This window comes from Oncorhynchus gorbuscha, linkage group LG13 (genome assembly GCF_021184085.1).
Source record: "Oncorhynchus gorbuscha isolate QuinsamMale2020 ecotype Even-year linkage group LG13, OgorEven_v1.0, whole genome shotgun sequence".
NCBI classification, from domain to species: Eukaryota; Metazoa; Chordata; class Actinopteri; order Salmoniformes; family Salmonidae; genus Oncorhynchus; species Oncorhynchus gorbuscha.
In genome coordinates, this window is record NC_060185.1 from 696,979 (window position 1) to 723,779 (window position 26,801).

At 46.4% G+C, this 26,801-nt stretch overlaps 1 pseudogene; it reads left to right on the plus strand.

The window, feature by feature from the left end:
- The first annotated feature begins 208 nt into the window (after positions 1-208).
- LOC123993818 overlaps positions 209-26,801 on the plus strand; it is a 46,761-nt pseudogene continuing 20,168 nt past the window's right edge.

A 26,801-nucleotide genomic window follows, 5' to 3' on the forward strand; every position in this document is an offset into this window, starting at 1 on the left:
GGCTGTGGGGGAGCACTGGAATTCTGGTGTGCAGCCTTGGCACCACTCCTCTAGGCTGGATGACCCCTTAAGCCCAGACCCTCCAGAGTGCAGGCACAGGTTGAACCGGGCTGTGGGTGAGCACTGGAGATCTGGTGCAGACCACTCACACTTCTCCCTTAAGCTCAATACCCACATTCGCCCGGTTCGGGCGGAGCGCAGGCATAGGATGCACTGCACCCTCTCAGCGCCCCAGAGACACAGCACGCAGCGCTGGCGCAGGATACCCTGGGCCGAAACGATGTACTGGAGACCAAAAACGCTGGGCTGGCACAACACGCCCTTGCTGGATGCCTACTCTCGCATGGCATTTGCGTGGGGCTGGCTTATAGCCTCGCATACTGGCAACACTGTGCGATTGACCGCATAACACGGTGCCTGACCAGTACTGCGCTTCTTCCAGTAAGCACGAGGAGTGAGCTCAGGTCTCCAACCTGACTCTGCCACACTCCCCGTGTGCAACCCCAAAACATATTTTTTTTGTCGCACTGCCGTTCTACCTCCTCATATCGCCGCCGCTCAGCTTTTGCTGCCTCCAGCTCTGCCTTTCGCTGCCTCCAGCTCTGCCTTTCGCTGCCTCCAGCTCTGCCTTTCGCTGCCTCCAGCTCTGCCTTTCGCTGCCTCCAGCTCTGCCTTGGGGTGGCGATATTCCCCAGCCTGTGCCCAGGGTTCCGTTCCGTCCAAAATCTCCCATGTCCAGGTGTCCAGAACCCTCTGCTCCTGGTTACCACACTGCTTGGTCTGGTTGTGGTGGGTGATACTGTAATGGCTGACTAGGTGCGTGAGGGAAGAATCAGGCGCAGAGAGCAGAGAGTTCCACAGGGAGAAGTGCACTTTAATATGGCACCTAAAGCAATGCCCAAAATACAGGGCGAAAAAAATATGGACCAACCCAAAACTCAGGGTACCAGGTCCGGAGCACGAACACACCCAACACAAACACGTAACACGAGAAAAGAAAAAAGGACATAGACTACCCACCCCAACTCACGCCCTGACCAACATGACACAAAGACATAAATAGGAACTAAGATCAGAACGTGACAGTTGCATCATAATTACCTTTAATTGAAAAACAAATCCCAGCATTTCCATAGCAATTGACTTTTCACATTATCATGAAAGAGACTTTTCTCTAGAGACGGCTTCACTACAGTACAAATGTTTTCCGTACACTATGTTATTATTCCCCAATGCCCCTATTATGATATATTCCCCTTGCTTGTTGTAAACATATATAAACTTTTAGACAAATACATAAAAAAATAAAACATTAAATTATAAAACCGGTCTCGACAAAAGAGAGAGAGAGAAAGTGAGAGAAGAGAGCGGGATTGTGTGTGTGTGTGTGTGTGTGTGTGTGTGTGTGTGTGTGTGTGTGTGTGTGTGTGTGTGTGTGTGTGTGTGTGTGTGTGTGTGTGTGTGTGTGTGTGTGTGTGTGTGTGTGTGTGTGTGTGTGTGTGTGTGTGTGTGTGTCCGTATGTGCAAGCAAGCATGTAGGTGAGTACATGTGTGTTCATTTCCACTTCATAATGTTCAGATATTTTAAACAGTTCCCATACCATTTTTTTTTAAAACCTGAAGTCCCTGTATAATTTAGTACAGCCACGGTGTTATGGAGCTGTCTCAGAATAGCTGTCCATCTATAAAGAGTTTGTCCACAATGATAAAGGCACGCCTACCATCCTTCCTTTGTTGTCTTTGTACCGGATACAGTCTTTTACAACGTTCATTTATCTCCTTTGGAAATTGGTCATTGAGACTGAATTTGGTCCCTTTAAGCTCCCTTCCCCGGCTTTTGATCAGCTCCTTTTGTTGGTAGTGTTCAAATTTTGCGATGATCGGTCGGGGATCCTTGGTCTTGTCGCTCTGAGCGCCAAGTCTATGTTCTCGGTTGAAAGCCACCTTGTTTACAGTCTCTATAGGAAGTTTCAAGTCTATGTTCTCGGTTGAAAGCCACCTTGTTTACAGTCTCTATAGGAAGTTTCAAGTCTATGTTCTCGGTGGAAAGCCACCTTGTTTACAGTCTCTATAGGAAGTATCAACGCGCCCTCTGGATTATTGGATGCGTCCTCAGGAATACCATAAAAAAATAGATTTTCACGCATGTTATGCATTGTATGTCTAGTAGCGTCTCCTTCATCACCCTGTTTACCCTGAGTAGACAACCCATGTTGGAACCGTGTATTTTTACCTTGGAGGTGAGTGTCTTGTTTTCTCTTTGGAGGTTGAGAGTTTCACTCTGGCTGGATTTGTTTTCAAATTCTTTGTGGTTCTGTATAATCTAATCTCAGGGAAATATGTGTCTCTATGGTCTTACATTTGGCAGGAGGTTAGGAAGTGCAGCTGTTTCCACCTTATTTTGTGGGCAGTGTGCACATCTTCTCGAGAGGCAGGTCTGCCTACGGCGACCTTTCTCAATGTCTGTACATAGGTTTCCCTCGCCTCCCAGTGTACAGTGTGACTCACATGCCAGGAATGTGGTGGGCTGGCCTGAGAACTATTAATATCAGCTTTCCCCGCTAAGTTTCCTTCAGCTGCAGCTCAGCCTCTAGACACTACATTTATGATAAAACATTCAAATGAACAACATTCCCCTATTTGGACTTTTCCTTTCCCCCAGATGTTTAGGCCACACTCCAAAATCTGTTATTAGTGTGTGTGGGCGCGAGACAGAGAGAGATTTCCTAATCAGATCAACAGGCAGTGTTGCTGACTGCACAGTGTGGCTTTCCAACATTACAGTAATGTGGAGTAGATGTCTTGACATTTCTCGTGAGATATTTCAGTGACAGAGGAATTTTGATTAGCTTCCAATGTGGATATTAAAACAAGTCTTTGCCATGTATAACACCGCTAGAGCGAATTCAATCCCCACTTTGACAAGAGGTTAGTTATTTGGTTATGCACATTACAGACAGTTAAAAACACTATCAAAAGTATTTAGTTGCTTTAAAGTAGTTAATGTTACTATGATGGAAAATGTATTTTCCCAACAACAACAGAAAACATGCTACGTGACATTCCCACGGAACCCTAAAAGGCACTGGTTAACACTGGCACACTGCTGTCAAGACTACAGGAGGACCAGGATGGACCCAAGCAGCCCACTAAACAGGGGTCTCCAGCTACACTTGATGCATACATGGGGAATTCCTCACTAGGACGCCCCGTGAAGGATGAAACATATGGAAACTACCTAGGATAGACAGTATTTCACATTTTCCTTTCTCAGAAACACAACGGTTTTATGTGTCTGCCTGTAGGAGGCTCGAATGCACAGTTTGTACTAGGTAGAGCTCGGTAGTTTGGCCGAGTGGTCTAAGGTGCTGGATTAAGGCTCCAGTCTCTATGGAGGGTTCATATCCCACTGCTGCCATCTTTATCAAGCATTTTGCTACACTCTCATTAACATCTGCTAACCATGTGTATGTGACAAATACAATTTGGTTGATTTGAATTAGAACGAAGAAGTTACTTTAGCAACAGCACTGTTTTACGACAGTTGCTTAACATATTCCAGGCAGTAAGTGTCGTACATTTAGCAGAATCCCCATGGTGTATTGAAAGAGACCGCGGGGCTATATGCAAACAAGAAAAATCCAAACAAATGTGGAGACATTTTGAACAAGCTCAATCTTATTTGGTATCCCAGGAGGTCTACTCCGGGGGATGGTAATAGAGGGGAGGTACGTGAGGCGACGTTGGCTCCCTCTGCTGGGGATACGGGAGCTGGACACCTCGACACGGACAGCTCTAAGTGGAGGTAATTAGAGGAAAGGGACAACCAGCCGTGGAGGCCAAATAAAAGGAGCCCGGTGGCACACTTCGAGAGGAAACGGGGAGAGAGACGGACACCAGTCAAGAGAGAGAAGGAAGACAGAGCAAAACCTAAGTTATTTCTTTGATATATATATATTTTAAGTAAAGTTGTTTTTATGGACTAAAGCCTCCCTCTCTCTGTGTCAATCTCAATTTATTTTATTTTTTTTTTTATTTCACCTTTATTTAATCAGGTAGGCTAGTTGAGAACATGTTCTTATTTGCAACTGCGACCTGTCCAAGATAAAGCAAAGCAGTGTGCAAGTAGAGATACTGTTGTGCAAAAGAGCAGAAAAGTACATAAGATAAAAACAGTATGGGGATGAGGTAGGTAGATTGGGTGGGCTATTTACAGATGGACTATGTACAGCTGCAGTGATCGGTTAGCTGCTCAGATAGCTGATGTTTGAAGTTGGTGAGGGAAATACGTCTCCAACTTCAGCAATTATTTTTTTGGCGGATGCTTTAGTCCAGGTCTGGGAGGAGATCCCTCAGGAGACACCTCATCAGGAGCATGCCCAGGTGTTGTAGGGAGGTCATACAGGCACATGGAGGCCACACACACTACTGAGCCTCATTTTGACTTGTTTTTTAAGGACATTACATCAAAGTTGGATCAGCCTGTAGTGAGGTTTTCCACTTTAATTTTGAGTGTGACTCCAAATCCAGACTTCCATGGGTTGATAAATTTGATTTCCATTGACAAATTTTGTGTAATTTTGTTGTCAGCACATTCAACTATGTAAAGAAAAAAGTATTTAATAAGAATATTTCATTCATTCAGATCTAGGATGTGTTATTTTAGTGTACCCTTTATTTTTTTGAGCAGTGTATAAAAACACCACCCTACTCCACTATTTAAATATATTTATTCCTACCAACAACCTGAAAGGATGAGACACCACCACTTGATCAAATTGATCAAAAGGTAAATGAGGCAGAGAGAAACCAGTCTGAACCTGAGTCTCCACGGAATTCCAGAGCAGATGGGTGAGGACATTGTTGTTTAAGTTGTTGTTGACGTTGTTGACATCTGTGGAGCTGTCATTCCTGAATCAAAAGCCAAACTTCAGGAAAATGTGGACATCGTTCATTGTTTGGGAAGAGTCAAGGATCAAGACGAGTCCGAGGACAACCATCATCCAGTTCAACAACAGATCTACACAGGATCTTCTCTGGAGGTGAGGAAAGAACTGTGAGTTCCTCATCAAGCGAAAATGTAAGTTCACTGAGGATCTGTAGACAGTCAGAACCTGTGGCCGGTGCAGGGAAAACAGCATTCTTTGTCGTTGCAAGAGTGATCATTGATGGGAAAGAAATGTGACCAAATCAGAACATTTGAGAGAGATCCAGTCTAACTCAAACAGAACTGGTAGGCCTAAATACTGCATAATTGCCAAGAATTTACAAAAACACTTTGAATGAGAAAGGCTGACCTGAACTGGAAAAACTAAACACTAACTATGGGTGAATATTTTCTTATTGTAAGGCATACACAAGCATGAAAAACATTTTCCAACCAAACAGATGCATCACGAAAGTCAGAAATAGCAATAAAATAAATCGCTTACCTTTGAAGATCTTCATCTTTTTGCAATCCCAAAGGTCTCAGTTACACAATGAATGGTTGTTTAGTTCTATAAAGTCCTTCTTTATATCCCAAAAATGTATTTTTATTTGGCGCGTTTGATTCAGAAATATACCGGTTCCAACTCGCCCAACATGCCTACAAAGGATCTAATAAGTTACCTGTAAACTTGGTCCAAACATTTAACACAACGTTTCTAATCCAACCTCAGGTAGCCTAAAATGTAAATCATCGATAAAATTTAAGACTGAATAAACTGTTTACTGGAGAAAAACAACACAGAGCGCACCTTCATTCACGCTCATGAAAAGACTGGAGGCCACCTGAGTGACACTTAGAAAGAGTAAGACTACTTCTTCATAAAAAAAACATAGAACAGTTTCTAAAGGCTGTTGACATTAGTGGAAACCATAGGAACTGCAATCTGGGTCCTGATAATTCGGCTTCCCCATAGAAAAGCATCAGAAAATCCAATGACCTCAAAACATTTTTTTCCTGGTGTTACACGTGGTCCTGCTACTGCGAGGATGATCAGCTGTCCGTCCTGTCTCCCTGTAGCGCTGTCTTAGGTGTCTCACAGTATGGACATTGTCATTTATTGCCCTGGCTACATTGCAGTCCTCATGCCTCCTTGCAGCATGCCTAAGGCATGTTCACACAGATGAGCAGGGACCCTGGGCATCTTTCTTTTGGTGTTTTTCAGAGTCTGTAGAAAGGCCTCATTAGTGTCCTAAGTTTTCATAACTGTGACCTTAATTGTCTACCGTCTGTAAGCTGTTAGTGTCTTATCGACCGTTCCACAGGTGCATGTTCATTAATTGTTTATGGGTCATTGAACAAGCATGGGAAAACAGAATTTAAACCCTTTACAATGAAGATCTGTGAAGTTATTTGGATTTTTACAAATTATCTTTGAAAGACAGGGTCCTGAAAAAGGGATATTTACTTTCTTTTTTTTTTTTTGAGTTTATATGTAATAATGTCCGACTAGTATTGGACTTGATAGACTACAATGAGCACACTATGGAAGATATCTTTATTTTATTTGTAGAGCTTTGGTCAATATTTTCAAAGTGTAATTAAGACACTTCATAATAGTAACAGCTCTGTTAAATTATCCCATGGAAACTCAGAGATTTGATATTAGCCTTAGAAATAAACAAGGATGCCCAATATCTCCTTGTTTTTATTGGTCACAAGTTAGGCAAATCATATCAATACGGATTTTGGGGAGTTATGGCACTTCATATCAAAATAAAAAAACTCTAGATATATAACTTATATCGATAACAGTCACTTATTAATCATTACCTCAACCTTCTTTGATCGGCAAAAACCCCAGCTTTACTGATCATTCTGTACCACACAAATTGGTTTTAATATTTATTTACCAGCTAACTAAATAGCACAGAATACACACTTACATGAGACAAAGGTCCCTAGTGGACTGACAGATGACTGCTTGTTTACCAAAAAAGGGGTAGAGAGAGGGAGACAAAGATCACTTATCGTACATTTGGAAACTACGCTCACAGTAACCATTTACTTTCCACATGAACCACCGCCTGTTTGGAATAAGAAGTCATGAATGTATTTGTGTTTGAATGCAGTCGTTCATCATCTATCTCTGTTGAAACCATGCCTTCTTGAAAGGGGGTTGTCCACCAGAGGTCACAATGCCCTCCTTAGATGTTCGGTTATCGGTAGTATCTTTGTTCAGAACTTGTTCTTAGCTCGTGTGGATAGTCAGTCAGAGTTTGAACCACTTTACATGCACAGCTGCAGCCTGGCAATGTTCGGGTTTAGTCTGGTGAGTTCATCTTCTTCACCTCATATTGAGGTTAAGTTGTAACCATTTCAAACACGTGTACCACAGTCTCATGTCTTTCTGGTCTGATGCTAATTTCTCTTCCAATCCTTTATGCACTCTGTGTAAAAGGGGCATTCCATCATCCTGACATGATCTCTGAGCTCCCTCGGGGCAAGGCTACTTACTGGTGCAAAGTATCTTTAAAACTATGTTCTTAACAAAAATATGTTCATGTTTCATGTCTCACCACAACATATAAGATGAAACCCTGACATATACAGTGTGTATACTTTTCAAGTTACAGTATTTTCGTTATACCATTTTTAAAGACATCACAAAATAGACATTAGCTTTCCATAGACCATCTCTCATCATTCCCCATGTTCTGATGTTAGGAATATTGTTCCAGTGTTCACCTTTTGGATGTTAGAGTTTTGCGTGGGCAAAAGTGTCTGTGAACAAACTCATTCCTTTGGTTGATACTAAAGAGAAAGAGTCTCTGCTACATAAAATTTACAACCGGGTGTGAGGTGTCAAAAGTCGGCCCAACCCCCCCCCCCTCCTCTCTTCTGTGGGTGAGAGAGGGCCTGGTTATTTGTCAACCATTGCCAATCTGATCTGAGCCCTTGGATCCTCAAGTGTAGTCATGACAATACTTATTGACTCAAGACATTTCAGCTTTTCATTTATAATTAATTCGTAAAAATTTCGACAAACACTGACATTATGGGGTATTGTGTGTAAGCCAGTAACAAATCTAAATGTAATGTTACATTTAGGCAGTATAACAACAAAATGTGTAAAGTCAAGGTGTGAATACTTTCTGAAGGCACTCTATGCGCAGAGCATCTCAACCTGAGCTTGTTCAATCAACTAGATCAGTGTCTCACACTCCATCCAGGGATGAGTTGCCAGAGTCGGTCTACATGCTCCAGCTGCTCCATCCAGGGATGAGTTGCCAGAGTCGGTCTACATGCTCCTGCTGCTCCATCCAGGGATGAGTTGCCAGAGTCGGTCTACATGCTCCTGCTGCTCCATCCAGGGATGAGTTTCCAGAGTCAGTCTACATGCTCCAGCTGCTCCATCCAGGGATGAGTTGCCAGAGTCGGTCTACATGCTCCTGCTGCTCCATCCAGGGATGAGTTGCCAGAGTCGGCCTACATGCTCCAGCTGCTCCATCCAGGGATGAGTTGTCAGAGTCGGTCTACATACTCCAGCTGCTCCATCTAGGGATGAGTTGCCAGAGTCGGTCTACATGCTCCAGCTGCTCCATCCAGAGATGAGTTTCCAGAGTCGGTCTACATGCTCCAGCTGCTGGGTCTGCACCTAATCTTTCTGCTGTCCCAGAACCGTGTGTCAGTTCCAAACAGAGCTGGAGAGGCTGACTGCTAAAGACATCCAGATCAACATCTGCTTAGAGCAGGTGACCTCTGCTGCTTCAGACATGTACCCTCATCCTCTCCCCAAGAGTCATATTCTGGCTTTCATTGACTTTCATGGCATATATTATTGACTTCTAGTTCAATGTTTTAAATGGGTCGTTCCACCTCAAAAACACAAGAGAGAGGATTTTGACACTCATCTCAGATTGCATGGAAATGGTTTTCTGTTAGAAATAGATAAGAACAGCATTCCACCAACAATTATTTTGTTGATATATAATTTGATCTATGAAAAGTGAAGCTAATTGATTGCGCCTAAATTGGCCTTTTTAATTTAAAGATTCACGTAATATTCAACAAATATAGTACCCAACATCTGACTTAAGACCAAACTTCTTCCCACCATTGACTAAGACATGTGGAATCCAATACAAAGGTCACAAGCCACCCACAGAACCCCCCCCCCCCACAAACCCCACACTAATCCCTCACCAACAACCAGTATACAGTGTCAGTTCTCTGTCTGACTAGTATGGAACTGGGGCTTGGAGTATTGCTTCTTCATACTTTAATATATTCCTTGTGCAGCTGGTGTTCAGAGAAATGATCCAAGGACTTCGGTAATTTCTCATGCAGAAACCGGATTACATACATCAATTCCAAAAGATGATATTCACAATGTCACGAAGCAAAAAAACATTACATTTACATTTACATTTAAGTCATTTGTTTTCGAATTGCTGTGCGTTTTGTTGCCAACCTATTTTGCTACCTGACAACTTTACGGGTTTCACTTTTTAATTACCGTTCATATATTTATTTTTTCCTCAACTTTTTCACTCCGGACGCTTTATCTGGACACGATTCGTCAGGACCTCCAACAGCCGAAGCTAAGTAGTAACATTAACATGATACCTTCTAATTGCAGCCGCTGTGCTCGCCTTACGGCGAGGATAGCTGTACTGCAAGCCCAGCTTCAGACGCAATCGTTAGGCAAGGGTAATTTCAGTGTAGGAAAGGATGAAACAGCGTCTGTGCCACCAGTAAGTACAGATAGTAGTATAAATCCCCTGGCACAGTCCCCGCAGCCGGACAACTTTCTCACGGTTTCTGGAAGGAAATGCTGTAGGAACGCTCAACCGGTGTCGCTCATTCAGCAGACAGAAACTTTCAACCGGTTCTCCCCATTAAGCAGCGGGTCGGTGTCAGAGGCCGAGTCTTCTCTGGTCTCTACTCCTCCCGTTACGGGGTCTGAGACGCCGAAGCTTCCCACCATTAGCTCTGACAAATTGAAAACTCTAGTCATTGGCGACTCCATTACCCGCAGTATTAGACTTAAAGCGAATCATCCAGCGATCATACACTGTTTACCCGGGGCAGGGCTACCGACGTTAAGGCTAATCTGAAGATGGTGCTGGCTAAAGCTAAAACTGGCGAGTGTAGAGAGTATAGAGATATTGTTATCCACGTCGGCACCAACGATGTTAGGATGAAACAGTCAGAGATAACCAAGCGCAACATAGCTTCTGCGTGCATATCAGCTAGAAAGATGTGTCGGCATCGAGTAATTGTCTCTGGCCCCCTCCCAGTTAGGGGGAGTGATGAGCTCTACAGCAGAGTCTCACAACTCAATCGCTGGTTGAAAACTGTTTTCTGCCCCTCCCAAAAGATAGAATTTGTAGATAATTGGCCCTCTTTCTGGGACTCGCCCACAAACAGGACCAAGCCTGACCTGCTGAGGAGTGACGGACTCCATCCTAGCTGGAGGGGTGCTCTCATCTTATCTGCCAACATAGACAGGGCTCTAACTCCTCTAGCTCCACAATGAAATAGGGTGCAGGCCAGGCAGCAGGCTATTAGCCAGCCTGCCAGCATAGTGGAGTCTGCCACTAGCATAGTTAGTGTAGTCAGCTCAGCTATCACCATTGAGACCGTGTCTGTGCCTCGACCTGGGTTGGGCAAAACTAAACATGGCGGTGTTCGCCTTAGCAATCTCACTAGGATAAAGACCACCTCCATTCCTGTCATTACTGAAAGAGATCATGATACCTCACATCTCAAAATAGGGCTACTAAATGTTAGATCCCTTACTTCAAAGGCAATTATAGTCAATGAACTAATCACTGATCATAATCTTGATGTGATTGGCCTGACTGAAACATGGCTTAAGCCTGATGAATTTACTGTGTTAAATGAGGCCTCACCTCCTGGCTACACTAGTGACCATATCCCCGTGCATCCCGCAAAGGCGGAGGTGTTGCTAACATTTACGATAGCAAATTTCAATTTACAAAAAAAAAAAAATGACGTTTTCATCTTTTGAGCTTCTAGTCATGAAATCTATGCAGCCTACTCAATCACTTTTTATAGCTACTGTTTACAGGCCTCCTGGGCCATATACAGCGTTTCTCACTGAGTTCCCTGAATTCCTATCAGACCTTGTAGTCATTGCAGATAATATTCTAATCTTTGGTGACTTTAATATTCACATGGAAAAGTCCACAGACCCACTCCAAAAGGCTTTTGGAGCCATCATCGACTCAGTGGGTTTTGTCCAACATGTCTCTGGACCCACTCACTCTCACAGTCATACGCTGGACCTAGTTTTGTCCCATGGAATAAATGTTGTGGATCTGAATGTTTTTCCTCATAATCCTGGACTATCAGACCACCATTTTATTACGTTTGCAATTGCAACAAATAATCTGCTCAGACCCCAACCAAGGAACGTCAAAAGTTGTGCTATAAATTCACAGACAACACAAAGATTCCTTGATGCCCTTCCAGACTCCCTCTGCCTACCCAAGGACGCCAGAGGACAAAAATCCGTTAACCACCTAACTGAGGATCTCAATTTAACCTTGCGCAATACCCTAGATGCAGTTGCACCCCTAAAAACTAAAAAAATGTCTCATAAGAAACTAGCTCCCTGGTACACAGAAAATACCCGAGCTCTGAAGCAAGCTTCCAGAAAATTGAAACGGAAATGGCGCCACACCAAACTGGAAGTCTTCCGACTAGCTTGGAAGGATGGTACCGTGCAGTACCGAAGAGCCCTTACTGCTGCTCGATCGTCCTATTTTTCTAACTTAATTGAGGAAAATAAGAACAATCCGAAATTCCTTTTTGATACTGTGGCAAAGCTAACTAAAAAGCAGCATTCCCCAAGAGAGGATGACTTGCACTTTAGCAGTGATAAATTCATGAACTTCTTTGAGGAAAAGATTATGATTATTAGAAAGCAAATTACGGACTCCTCTTTAAACCTGCGTATTCCTCCAAACCTCAGTTGTCCTGAGTCTGCACAACTCTGCCAGGACCTAGGATCAAGAGAGACGCTCAAGTGTTTTAGTACTATATCTCTTGACACAATGATGAAAATAATCATGGCCTCTAAACCTTCAAGCTGTATACTGGACCCTATTCCAACTAAACTACTGAAAGAGCTGCTTCCTGTGCTTGGCCCTCCTATGTTGAACATAATAAACGGCTCTCTATCCACTGGATGTGTACCAAACTCACTAAAAGTGGCAGTAATAAAGCCTCTCTTGAAAAAGCCAAACCTTGACCCAGAAAATATAAAAAACTATCGGCCTATATCGAATCTTCCATTCCTCTCAAAGATTTTAGAGAAGGCTGTTGCGCAGCAACTCACTGCCTTCCTGAAGACAAACCATGTATACGAAATGCTTCAGTCTGGTTTTAGACCCATCATAGCACTGAGACGGCACTTGTGAAGGTGGTAAATGACATTTTGATGGCATCGGACCGAGGCTCTGCATCTGTCCTCGTGCTCCTAGACCTTAGTGCTGCTTTTGATACCATCGATCACCACATTCTTTTGGAGAGATTGGAAACCCAAATTGGTCTACACGGACATGTTCTGGCCTGGTTTAGGTCTTATCTGTCGGAAAGATATCAGTTTGTCTCTGTGAATGGTTTGTCCTCTGACAAATCAACTGTACATTTCGGTGTTCCTCAAGGTTCTGTTTTAGGACCACTATTGTTTTCACTATATATTTTACCTCTTGGGGATGTTATTTGAAAACATAATGTAAACTTTCACTGCTATGCGGATGACACACAGCTGTACATTTCAATGAAACATAGTGAAGCCCCAAAATTGCCCTCGCTAGAAGCATGTGTTTCAGACATAAGGAAGTGGATGGCTGCAAACTTTCTACTATTAAACTCGGATGAAACAGAGATGCTTGTTCTAGGTCCCAAGAAACAAAGAGATCTTCTGTTGAATCTGACAATTAATCTTAATGGTTGTACAGTCATCTCAAATAAAACTGTGAAGGACCTCGGCGTTACTCTGGACCCTGATCTCTCTTTTGAAGAACATATCAAGACCATTTCGAGGACAGCATTTTTCCATCTACGTAATATTGCATAAATCAGAAACTTTCTGTCCAAAAATGATGCAGAAAAATTAATCCATGCTTTTGTCACTTCTAGGTTAGACTACTGCAATGCTCTATTTTCCGGCTACCCGGATAAAGCACTAAATAAACTTCAGTTAGTGCTAAATACGGCTGCTAGAATCCTGACTAGAACCAAAAAATTTGATCATATTACTCCAGTGCTAGCCTCTCTACACTGGCTTCCTGTCAAAGCAAGGGCTGATTTCAAGGTTTTACTGCTAACCTACAAAGCATTACATGGGCTTGCTCCTACCTACCTCTCTGATTTGGTCCTGCCGTACATACCTACACGTACGCTACGGTCACAAGACGCAGGCCTCCTAATTGTCCCTAGAATTTCTAAGCAAACAGCTGGAGGCAGGGCTTTCTCCTATAGAGCTCCATTTTTATGGAATGGTCTGCCTACCCATGTCAGAGACGCAAACTCGGTCTCAACCTTTAAGTCTTTACTGAAGACTCATCTCTTCAGTGGGTCATATGATTGAGTGTAGTCTGGCCCAGGAGTGGGAAGGTGAACGGAAAGGCTCTGGAGCAACGAACCGCCCTTGCTGTCTCTGCCTGGCCGGTTCCCCTTTTTCCACTGGGATTCTCTGCCTCTAACCCTGTTACGGGGCTGAGTCACTGGCTTGCTGGGGCTCTCTCGTGCCGTCCCTGGGGGTGCGTCACCTGGGTGGGTTGATTCACTGTTGTGGTCGGCCTGTCTGGGTTCCCCCCCCCCTTGGGTTGTACCGTGTCGGAGATCTTTGTGGGCTATACTCGGCCTTGTCTCAGGATGGTAAGTTGGTGGTTGAAGATTTCCCTCTAGTGGTGTGGGGGCTGTGCTTTGGCAAAGTGGGTGGGGTTATATCCTTCCTGTTTGGCCCTGTCCGGGGTGTCCTCGGATGGGGCCACAGTGTCTCCTGACCCCTCCTGTCTCAGCCTCCAGTATTTATGCTGCAGTAGTTTATGTGTCGGGGCTAGGGTCAGTTTGTTTATCTGGAGTACTTCTCCTGTCCTATTCGGTGTCCTGTGTAAATCTAAGTGTGCGTTCTCTAATTCTAGGACCTGAGCCCTAGGACCATGCCCCAGGACTACCTGACATGAGGACTCCTTGCTGTCCCCAGTCCACCTGGCCATGCTGCTGCTCCAGTCGGCCTGGGCCCTAGGACCATGTCCCAGGACTACCTGAGAGGACCCTCCTTGCTGTCCCCAGTCCACCTGGCCATGCCCTGCTCCAGTTTCAACTGTTCTGCCCAGCTGGTCATTTATGAACATTTGAACATCTTGGCCACATAATCTCCACCCGATGGCCACCCCACATCCTTGCCTGTCCCCCCAGGACTCCACCTGAGTCCACCTGACTGTGCTGCTGCTCCAGTTTCAACTGTTCTGCCTTATTATTATTTGACCATGCTGGTCATTTATGAACATTTGAACATCTTGGTCATGTTCTGTTATAATCTCTACCCGGCACAGCCAGAAGAGGACTGGCCACCCCACATAGCCCGGTTCCTCTCTAGGTTTCTTCCTAGGTTTTGGCCTTTCTAGGGAGTTTTTCCTAGCCACCGTGCTTTTACACCTGCATTGTTTGCTGTTTGGGGTTTTAGGCTGGGTTTCTGTACAGCACTTTGAGATATCAGCTGATGTACGAAGGGCTATATAAATAAATTTGATTTGATTTGATTTGATTTAGCAGACGCTCTTATCCAGAGCGACTTACAAATTGGTGCATTCACCTTATGACATCCAGTGGAACAGTCACTTTACAATAGTGCATCTAAATCTTAAAGGGGGGGGGTGAGAAGGATTACTTATCCTATCCTAGGTATTCCTCTCCGACCACTACCTTGTATCCTTTTCCCTCTCGCTCTCATCTTCTCTGTTCCGCGGGTGATGTGGAGATAACCCCAGGCCCTGCATGTCCCCAGGCACCCTCATTTGTTGACTTCTGTGATCGAAAAAGCCTTGGTTTCATGCATGTCAACATCAGAAGCCTCCTCCCTAAGTTTGTTTTACTCACTGCTTTAGCACACTCTGCTAACCCTGATGTCCTTGCCGTGTCTGAATCCTGGCTCAGGAAGGCCACCAAAAATTCAGAGATTTCCATACCCAACTATAACATCTTCCGTCAAGATAGAACTGCCAAAGGGGGAGGAGTTGCAGTCTACTGCAGAGATAGCCTGCAAAGTAATGTCATACTTTCCAGGTCCATACCCAAACAGTTCGAACTACTAATTCTGAAAATGACTCTCTCCAGAAATAAGTCTCTCACTGTTGCCGCCTGCTACCGAACCCCCTCAGCTCCCAGCTGTGCCCTGGACACCATTTGTGAATTGATTGCCCCCCATCTAGCTTCAGAGTTTGTTCTGTTAGGTGACCTAAACTGGGATATGCTTAACACCCCGGCAGTCCTACAATCTAAGCTAGATGCCCTCAATCTCAGACAAACCATCAAGGAACCCACCAGGTACAACCCTAACTCTGTAAGCAAGGGCACCCTCATAGATCATCCTGACCAACTGGCCCTCCAAATACACCTCTGCTGTCTTCAACCAGGATCTCAGCGATCACTGCCTCATTGCCTGTATCCGCTATGGTGCCGCAGTCAAACGACCACCCCTCATCACTGTCAAACGCTCCCTAAAACACTTCTGTGAGCAGGCCTTTCTAATCGACCTGGCCCGGGTATCCTGGAAGGACATTGACCTCATCCCGTCATTTGAGGATGCCTGGTCATTCTTTAAGAGTAACTTCCTCACCATTTTAGATAAGCATGCTCCGTTCAAAAAATACAGAACTAAGAACAGATACAGCCCTTGGTTCACTCCAGACCTGACTGCCCTCGACCAGCACAAAAACATCCTGTGGCGGACTGCATTAGCATCGAATAGTCCCCGCGATATGCAACTGTTCAGGGAAGTCAGGAACCAATACAAGCAGTCAGTCAGGAAAGCTAAGGCCAGCTTCTTCAGGCAGAAGTTTGCATCCTGTAGCTCCAACTCCAAAAAGTTCTGGGACACTGTGAAGTCCATGGAGAACAAGAGCACCTCCTCCCAGCTGCCCACTGCACTGAGGCTAAGGAACATGGTCACCACCGACAAATCCATGATTATCGAAAACTTCAACAAGCATTTCTCAACGGCTGGCCATGCCTTCCGCCTGGCTACTCCTACCTCGGCCAACAGCTCCGACTCAGTAGCCTCCGTTTTTCGGATGACTGCCTTGCCTGGTTCACCAATTACTTTGCAGACAGAGTTCTGAAAGTGCTGTCAAAACGGAGGGCATGCTGTCCGGTCCTCTGGCAGTCTCTATGGGGGTGCCAAACTATCCGGTTCAATTTACCAGCCTGTTCACTATTTTCTCTGTATGATATAAATGATGTTGCTCTTGCTTCAAAGGGGCGATTCCCTGATCCACCTCTTACAGACCTACACCATTCAACAAACAGGTCACTGACCATCTCGAATCCCACCGTCATTGGACACTGGTTTCCGCTATCTAACCTCCAAACTCAGCTCTAAACGCTAGTAAAACCAAATGCATGCTTTTCAACCGATCGCTGCCTGCACCCGCATACCCGACTCTGCATCACCACCCTGGATGGCTCCGACCTTGAATATGTGGACACCTATAAGTACTTAGGTGTCTGGCTGACTGCAAACTCTCCTTCCAGACTCATATCAAGTTCATCTCCAATCGAAAATCAAATCAAGAGTCGGCTTCTCTATTCCCAACAAAGCCTCCTTCACTCACGCTGCCATTTTACCTAGTAAAACTGACTATCCTACCGATCCTCGACCTCGGCGATGTCATCTTCTAAATTGCTTCAACACTGTGCTACTCAGCAAACTGGATGCAGTTTATCAAAGTGCCATCCGTTTTGTCACTAAAGCACCTTATACCACCCACCACTGCTCCGACTTGAATATGTGGACACCTATAAGTACTTAGGTGTCTGGCCCTAGACTGCAAATTCTCCTTCCAGACCCAAACATCTCCAGGTCATCTAATCAAGGCATTTTACATTTACATTTAAGTCATTTAGCAAAACTGACTATCCTAGATTATCTCACACATCACAAAATAGAGACACGCACAGATAAACTGGATGCAGATACATTATCTCACACACACACAGATAGACATGCACAGATAAATATAAATATAGATAGATTATCACACACACACAGAGACACGGTCATCAGATAAATATTACATTTACATTTAAGTCATTTAGCAGACGCTCTTATCCAGAGCGACTTACAAATTGGTGCATTCACCTTATGACATCCAGTGGAACAGCCACTTTACAATAGTGCATCTAAATCTTTTAAGGGGGGGGGTGAGAAGGATTACTTTATCCTATCCTAGGTATTCCTTAAAGAGGTGGGGTTTCAGGTGTCTCCGGAAGGTGGTGATTGACTCCGCTGTCCTGGCGTCGTGAGGGAGTTTGTTCCACCATTGGGGGGCCAGAGCAGCGAACAGTTTTGACTGGGCTGAGCGGGAACTGTACTTCCTCAGTGGTAGGGAGGCGAGCAGGCCAGAAGTGGATGAACGCAGTGCCCTTGTTTGGGTGTAGGGCCTGATCAGAGCCTGGAGGTACTGAGGTGCCGTTCCCCTCACAGCTCCATAGGCAAGCACCATGGTCTTGTAGCGGATGCGAGCTTCAACTGGAAGCCAGTGGAGAGAGCGGAGGAGCGGGGTGACGTGAGAGAACTTGGGAAGGTTGAACACCAGACGGGCTGCGGCGTTCTGGATGAGTTGTAGGGGTTTAATGGCACAGGCAGGGAGCCCAGCAAACAGCGAGTTGCAGTAATCCAGACGGGAGATGACAAGTGCCTGGATTAGGACCTGCGCCGCTTCCTGTGTGAGGCAGGGTCTTACTCTGCGGATGTTGTAGAGCATGAACCTACAGGAACGGGCCACTGCCTTGATGTTAGTTGAGAACGACAGGGTGTTGTCCAGGATCACGCCAAGGTTCTTAGCGCTCTGGGAGGAGGACACAATGGAGTTGTCAACCGTGATGGCGAGATCATGGAACGGGCAGTCCTTCCCTGGGAGGAAGAGCAGCTCCGTCTTGCCGAGGTTCAGCTTGAGGTGGTGATCCGTCATCCACACTGATATGTCTGCCAGACATGCAGAGATGCGATTCGCCACCTGGTCATCAGAAGGGGGAAAAGAGAAGATTAATTGTGTGTCGTCTGCATAGCAATGATAGGAGAGACCATGTGAGGTTATGACAGAGCCAAGTGACTTGGTGTATAGCGAGAATAGGAGAGGGCCAAGAACAGAGTCCTGGGGGACACCAGTGGTGAGAGCGCGTGGTGAGGAGACAGATTCTCGCCACGCCACCTGGTAGGAGCGACCTGTCAGGTAGGACACAATCCAAGCGTGGGCCGCGCCGGAGATGCCCAACTCGGAGAGGGTGGAGAGGAGGATCTGATGGTTCACAGTATCGAAGGCAGCCGATAGGTCTAGAAGGATGAGAGCAGAGGAGAGAGAGTTAGCTTTAGCAGTGCGGAGCGCCTCCGTGATACAGAGAAGAGCAGTCTCAGTTGAATGACTAGTCTTGAAACCTGACTGATTTGGATCAAGAAGGTCATTCAGAGAGAGATAGCGGGAGAGCTGGCCAAGGACGGCACGTTCAAGAGTTTTGGAGAGAAAAGAAAGAAGGGATACTGGTCTGTAATTGTTGACATCGGAGGGATCGAGTGTAGGTTTTTTCAGAAGGGGTGCAACTCTCGCTCTCTTGAAGACGGAAGGGACGTAGCCAGCGGTCAGGGATGAGTTGATGAGCGAGGTGAGGTAAGGGAGAAGGTCTCCGGAAATGGTCTGGAGAAGAGAGGAGGGGATAGGGTCAAGCGGGCAGGTTGTTGGGCGGCCGGCCGTCACAAGACGCGAGATTTCATCTGGAGAGAGAGGGGAGAAAGAGGTCAGAGCACAGGGTAGGGCAGTGTGAGCAGAACCAGCGGTGTCGTTTGACTTAGCAAACGAGGATCGGATGTCGTTGACCTTCTTTTCAAAATGGTTGACGAATTACATTAATTACATTAATAGCCACTACAAAGTCAAAATGATTTTGTCATGAGTTCAGTACCATTTACTTGATTTTGCAGACCCACGACTATGGTGTATTGACGCTAGCTAGCTAGCCAGCCTAGGAAGCTCTGGTCTAGTCCAATGGAAACCCATGAACGTGGCTAGCTAGATGAGTAGTGGTGAGACAGATTCAAGGCTCTATTTTGATGGTTAGGGAGAAATCAACCACATGACTACCTGGGTGTCATCGTATCCCCACAGATCACAGCGAATTCAACAGTACTTGATAGAGTCCACTGGCTTGCTGAACTGGTTTAAAAATGTCACTATTGCATATGATTTGTATATGAACATATCTGGGACATTTTGGAGAACACTTATGGTTTGTTAGACACATACATACATCTATGGATTTTCTCTGTGAACTGATTTGCATGTCTGGGGTGAGGTGGGGCTAACTAAACGAGAAAGGGAAATCCAGCATACTTTGTGATATCAAATACCTTCTTCCACTTTAAGACAGGGGATGCAGCAAAGCTCACATGAAACCATTCATTGGCTCATAACAGGGCAGCACAGCTCGCCCTTAAATGTCCTCGGAGAGCTAACATTAATCATATGCATGCACATCTCTCATGGCTCGAAGTTGAAGAGAGACTGACTTCATAACTAGTTGTTTTTGTAAGAGGCGTTGACATGCTGAATGCACCAAGTTGTCTGTTTAAACTACAAGCAGCTCAGACACCCATACATACCCCACAAGACATGCCACCAGAGGTCTGTTTAAACTACAAGCACACAGCTCGGACACCCATACATACCCCACAAGACATGCCACCAGAGGTCTGTTTAAACTACTAACACACAGCTCGGACACCCATACATACCCCACAAGACATGCCACCAGAGGTCTGTTTAAACTACTAACACACAGCTCGGACACCCATACATACCCCACAAGACATGCCACCAGAGGTCTGTTTAAACTACAAGCACACAGCTCAGACACCCATACATACCCCACAAGACATGTCACCAGAGGTCTGTTTAAACTACAAGCACACAGCTCAGACACCCATACATACCCCACAAGACATGTCACCAGAGGTCTGTTTAAACTACAAGCACACAGCTCGGACACCCATACATACCCCACAAGACATGTCACCAGAGGTCTGTTTAAACTACAAGCACACAGCTCAGACACCCATACATGCCACCAGAGGTCTGTTTAAACTACAAGCACACAGCTCAGACACCCATACATACCCCACAAGACATGCCACCAGAGGTCTGTTTAAACTACAAGCACACAGCTCGGACACCCATACATACCCCACAAGACATGCCACCAGAGGTCTGTTTAAACTACAAGCACACAGCTCGGACACCCATACATACCCCACAAGACATGCCACCAGAGGTCTGTTTAAACTACAAGCACACAGCTCGGACACCCATACATACCCCACAAGACATGCCACCAGAGGTCTGTTTAAACTACTAACACACAGCTCGGACACCCATACATACCCCACAAGACATGCCACCAGAGGTCTGTTTAAACTACAAGCACACAGCTCAGACACCCATACATACCCCACAAGACATGTCACCAGAGGTCTGTTTAAACTACAAGCACACAGCTCGGACACCCATACATACCCCACAAGACATGCCACCAGAGGTCTGTTTAAACTACAAGCACACAGCTCGGACACCCATACATACCCCACAAGACATGCCACCAGAGGTCTGTTTAAACTACAAGCACACAGCTCGGACACCCATACATACCCCACAAGACATGCCACCAGAGGTCTGTTTAAACTACAAGCACACAGCTCGGACACCCATACATACCCCACAAGACATGCCACCAGAGGTCTGTTTAAACTACAAGCACACAGCTCGGACACCCATACATACCCCACAAGACATGCCACCAGAGGTCTGTTTAAACTACAAGCACACAGCTCGGACACCCATACATACCCCACAAGACATGCCACCAGAGGTCTGTTTAAACTACAAGCACACAGCTCGGACACCCATACATACCCCACAAGACATGCCACCGGAGGTCTGTTTAAACTACAAGCACACAGCTCGGACACCCATACATACCCCACAAGACATGCCACCGGAGGTCTGTTTAAACTACAGGCACACAGCTCGGACACCCATACATACCCCACAAGACATGCCACCGGAGGTCTGTTTAAACTACAAGCACACAGCTCGGACACCCATACATACCCCACAAGACATGCCACCAGAGGTCTGTTTAAACTACAGGCACACAGCTCGGACACCCATACATACCCCACAAGACATGCCACCAGAGGTCTGTTTAAACTACTGGCACACAGCTCGGACACCCATACATACCCCACAAGACATGCCACCAGAGGTCTGTTTAAACTACAGGCACACAGCTCGGACACCCATACATACCCCACAAGACATGCCACCAGAGGTCTGTTTAAACTACAGGCACACAGCTCGGACACCCATACATACCCCACAAGACATGCCACCAGAGGTCTGTTTAAACTACTAACACACAGCTCGGACACCCATACATACCCCACAAGACATGCCACCAGAGGTCTGTTTAAACTACAAGCACACAGCTCGGACACCCATACATACCCCACAAGACATGTCACCAGAGGTCTGTTTAAACTACAAGCACACAGCTCAGACACCCATACATGCCACCAGAGGTCTGTTTAAACTACTGGCACACAGCTCAGACACCCATACATACCCCACAAGACATGTCACCAGAGGTCTGTTTAAACTACTGGCACACAGCTCGGACACCCATACATACCCCACAAGACATGCCACCGGAGGTCTGTTTAAACTACTAACACACAGCTCGGACACCCATACATACCCCACAAGACATGCCACCAGAGGTCTGTTTAAACTACAAGCACACAGCTCGGACACCCATACATACCCCACAAGACATGCCACCAGAGGTCTGTTTAAACTACAAGCACACAGCTCGGACACCCATACATACCCCACAAGACATGCCACCAGAGGTCTGTTTAAACTACAAGCACACAGCTCGGACACCCATACATACCCCACAAGACATGCCACCAGAGGTCTGTTTAAACTACAAGCACACAGCTCGGACACCCATACATACCCCACAAGACATGCCACCAGAGGTCTGTTTAAACTACAAGCACACAGCTCGGACACCCATACATACCCCACAAGACATGCCACCAGAGGTCTGTTTAAACTACAAGCACACAGCTCGGACACCCATACATACCCCACAAGACATGCCACCAGAGGTCTGTTTAAACTACTAACACACAGCTCGGACACCCATACATACCCCACAAGACATGCCACCAGAGGTCTGTTTAAACTACAAGCACACAGCTCAGACACCCATACATACCCCACAAGACATGTCACCAGAGGTCTGTTTAAACTACAAGCACACAGCTCGGACACCCATACATACCCCACAAGACATGCCACCAGAGGTCTGTTTAAACTACAAGCACACAGCTCGGACACCCATACATACCCCACAAGACATGCCACCAGAGGTCTGTTTAAACTACAAGCACACAGCTCGGACACCCATACATACCCCACAAGACATGCCACCAGAGGTCTGTTTAAACTACAAGCACACAGCTCGGACACCCATACATACCCCACAAGACATGCCACCAGAGGTCTGTTTAAACTACAAGCACACAGCTCGGACACCCATACATACCCCACAAGACATGCCACCAGAGGTCTGTTTAAACTACAAGCACACAGCTCGGACACCCATACATACCCCACAAGACATGCCACCAGAGGTCTGTTTAAACTACAAGCACACAGCTCGGACACCCATACATACCCCACAAGACATGCCACCGGAGGTCTGTTTAAACTACAAGCACACAGCTCGGACACCCATACATACCCCACAAGACATGCCACCGGAGGTCTGTTTAAACTACAGGCACACAGCTCGGACACCCATACATACCCCACAAGACATGCCACCAGAGGTCTGTTTAAACTACAAGCACACAGCTCGGACACCCATACATACCCCACAAGACATGCCACCAGAGGTCTGTTTAAACTACAGGCACACAGCTCGGACACCCATACATACCCCACAAGACATGCCACCAGAGGTCTGTTTAAACTACTGGCACACAGCTCGGACACCCATACATACCCCACAAGACATGCCACCAGAGGTCTGTTTAAACTACAGGCACACAGCTCGGACACCCATACATACCCCACAAGACATGCCACCAGAGGTCTGTTTAAACTACAGGCACACAGCTCGGACACCCATACATACCCCACAAGACATGCCACCAGAGGTCTGTTTAAACTACTAACACACAGCTCGGACACCCATACATACCCCACAAGACATGCCACCAGAGGTCTGTTTAAACTACAAGCACACAGCTCGGACACCCATACATACCCCACAAGACATGTCACCAGAGGTCTGTTTAAACTACAAGCACACAGCTCAGACACCCATACATGCCACCAGAGGTCTGTTTAAACTACTGGCACACAGCTCAGACACCCATACATACCCCACAAGACATGTCACCAGAGGTCTGTTTAAACTACTGGCACACAGCTCGGACACCCATACATACCCCACAAGACATGCCACCGGAGGTCTGTTTAAACTACTAACACACAGCTCGGACACCCATACATACCCCACAAGACATGCCACCAGAGGTCTGTTTAAACTACAAGCACACAGCTCGGACACCCATACATACCCCACAAGACATGCCACCAGAGGTCTGTTTAAACTACAAGCACACAGCTCGGACACCCATACATACCCCACAAGACATGCCACCAGAGGTCTGTTTAAACTACAAGCACACAGCTCGGACACCCATACATACCCCACAAGACATGCCACCAGAGGTCTGTTTAAACTACAGGCACACAGCTCGGACACCCATACATACCCCACAAGACATGCCACCAGAGGTCTGTTTAAACTACAAGCACACAGCTCGGACACCCATACATACCCCACAAGACATGCCACCAGAGGTCTGTTTAAACTACAGGCACACAGCTCGACACCCATACATACCCCACAAGACATGCCACCAGAGGTCTGTTTAAACTACAGGCACACAGCTCGGACACCCATACATACCCCACAAGACATGCCACCAGAGGTCTGTTTAAACTACAGGCACACAGCTCGGACACCCATACATACCCCACAAGACATGCCACCAGAGGTCTGTTTAAACTACTAACACACAGCTCGGACACCCATACATACCCCACAAGACATGCCACCAGAGGTCTGTTTAAACTACAAGCACACAGCTCGGACACCCATACATACCCCACAAGACATGTCACCAGAGGTCTGTTTAAACTACAAGCACACAGCTCAGACACCCATACATGCCACCAGAGGTCTGTTTAAACTACTGGCACACAGCTCAGACACCCATACATACCCCACAAGACATGTCACCAGAGGTCTGTTTAAACTACTGGCACACAGCTCGGACACCCATACATACCCCACAAGACATGCCACCAGAGGTCTGTTTAAACTACTAACACACAGCTCGGACACCCATACATACCCCACAAGACATGCCACCAGAGGTCTGTTTAAACTACAAGCACACAGCTCGGACACCCATACATACCCCACAAGACATGCCACCAGAGGTCTGTTTAAACTACAAGCACACAGCTCGGACACCCATACATACCCCACAAGACATGCCACCAGAGGTCTGTTTAAACTACAAGCACACAGCTCGGACACCCATACATACCCCACAAGACATGCCACCAGAGGTCTGTTTAAACTACAGGCACACAGCTCGGACACCCATACATACCCCACAAGACATGCCACCAGAGGTCTGTTTAAACTACAAGCACACAGCTCGGACACCCATACATAACCCACAAGACATGCCACCAGAGGTCTGTTTAAACTACAAGCACACAGCTCGGACACCCATACATACCCCACAAGACATGCCACCAGAGGTCTGTTTAAACTACAAGCACACAGCTCGGACACCCATACATACCCCACAAGACATGCCACCAGAGGTCTGTTTAAACTACAGGCACACAGCTCGGACACCCATACATACCCCACAAGACATGCCACCAGAGGTCTGTTTAAACTACTGGCACACAGCTCGGACACCCATACATACCCCACAAGACATGCCACCAGAGGTCTGTTTAAACTACAGGCACACAGCTCGGACACCCATACATACCCCACAAGACATGCCACCAGAGGTCTGTTTAAACTACAAGCACACAGCTCGGACACCCATACATACCCCACAAGACATGCCACCGGAGGTCTGTTTAAACTACAGGCACACAGCTCGGACACCCATACATACCCCACAAGACATGCCACCAGAGGTCTGTTTAAACTACAAGCACACAGCTCGGACACCCATACATACCCCACAAGACATGCCACCAGAGGTCTGTTTAAACTACAAGCACACAGCTCGGACACCCATACATACCCCACAAGACATGCCACCAGAGGTCTGTTTAAACTACAAGCACACAGCTCGGACACCCATACATACCCCACAAGACATGCCACCAGAGGTCTGTTTAAACTACAAGCACACAGCTCGGACACCCATACATACCCCACAAGACATGTCACCAGAGGTCTGTTTAAACTACAAGCACACAGCTCAGACACCCATACATGCCACCAGAGGTCTGTTTAAACTACTGGCACACAGCTCAGACACCCATACATACCCCACAAGACATGTCACCAGAGGTCTGTTTAAACTACTGGCACACAGCTCGGACACCCATACATACCCCACAAGACATGCCACCAGAGGTCTGTTTAAACTACTAACACACAGCTCGGACACCCATACATACCCCACAAGACATGCCACCAGAGGTCTGTTTAAACTACAAGCACACAGCTCGGACACCCATACATACCCCACAAGACATGCCACCAGAGGTCTGTTTAAACTACAGGCACACAGCTCGGACACCCATACATACCCCACAAGACATGCCACCAGAGGTCTGTTTAAACTACTGGCACACAGCTCGGACACCCATACATACCCCACAAGACATGCCACCAGAGGTCTGTTTAAACTACAGGCACACAGCTCGGACACCCATACATACCCCACAAGACATGCCACCAGAGGTCTGTTTAAACTACAAGCACACAGCTCGGACACCCATACATACCCCACAAGACATGCCACCAGAGGTCTGTTTAAACTACTAACACACAGCTCGGACACCCATACATACCCCACAAGACATGCCACCAGAGGTCTGTTTAAACTACAAGCACACAGCTCGGACACCCATACATACCCCACAAGACATGTCACCAGAGGTCTGTTTAAACTACAAGCACACAGCTCAGACACCCATACATGCCACCAGAGGTCTGTTTAAACTACTGGCACACAGCTCAGACACCCATACATACCCCACAAGACATGTCACCAGAGGTCTGTTTAAACTACTGGCACACAGCTCGGACACCCATACATACCCCACAAGACATGCCACCAGAGGTCTGTTTAAACTACTAACACACAGCTCGGACACCCATACATACCCCACAAGACATGCCACCAGAGGTCTGTTTAAACTACAAGCACACAGCT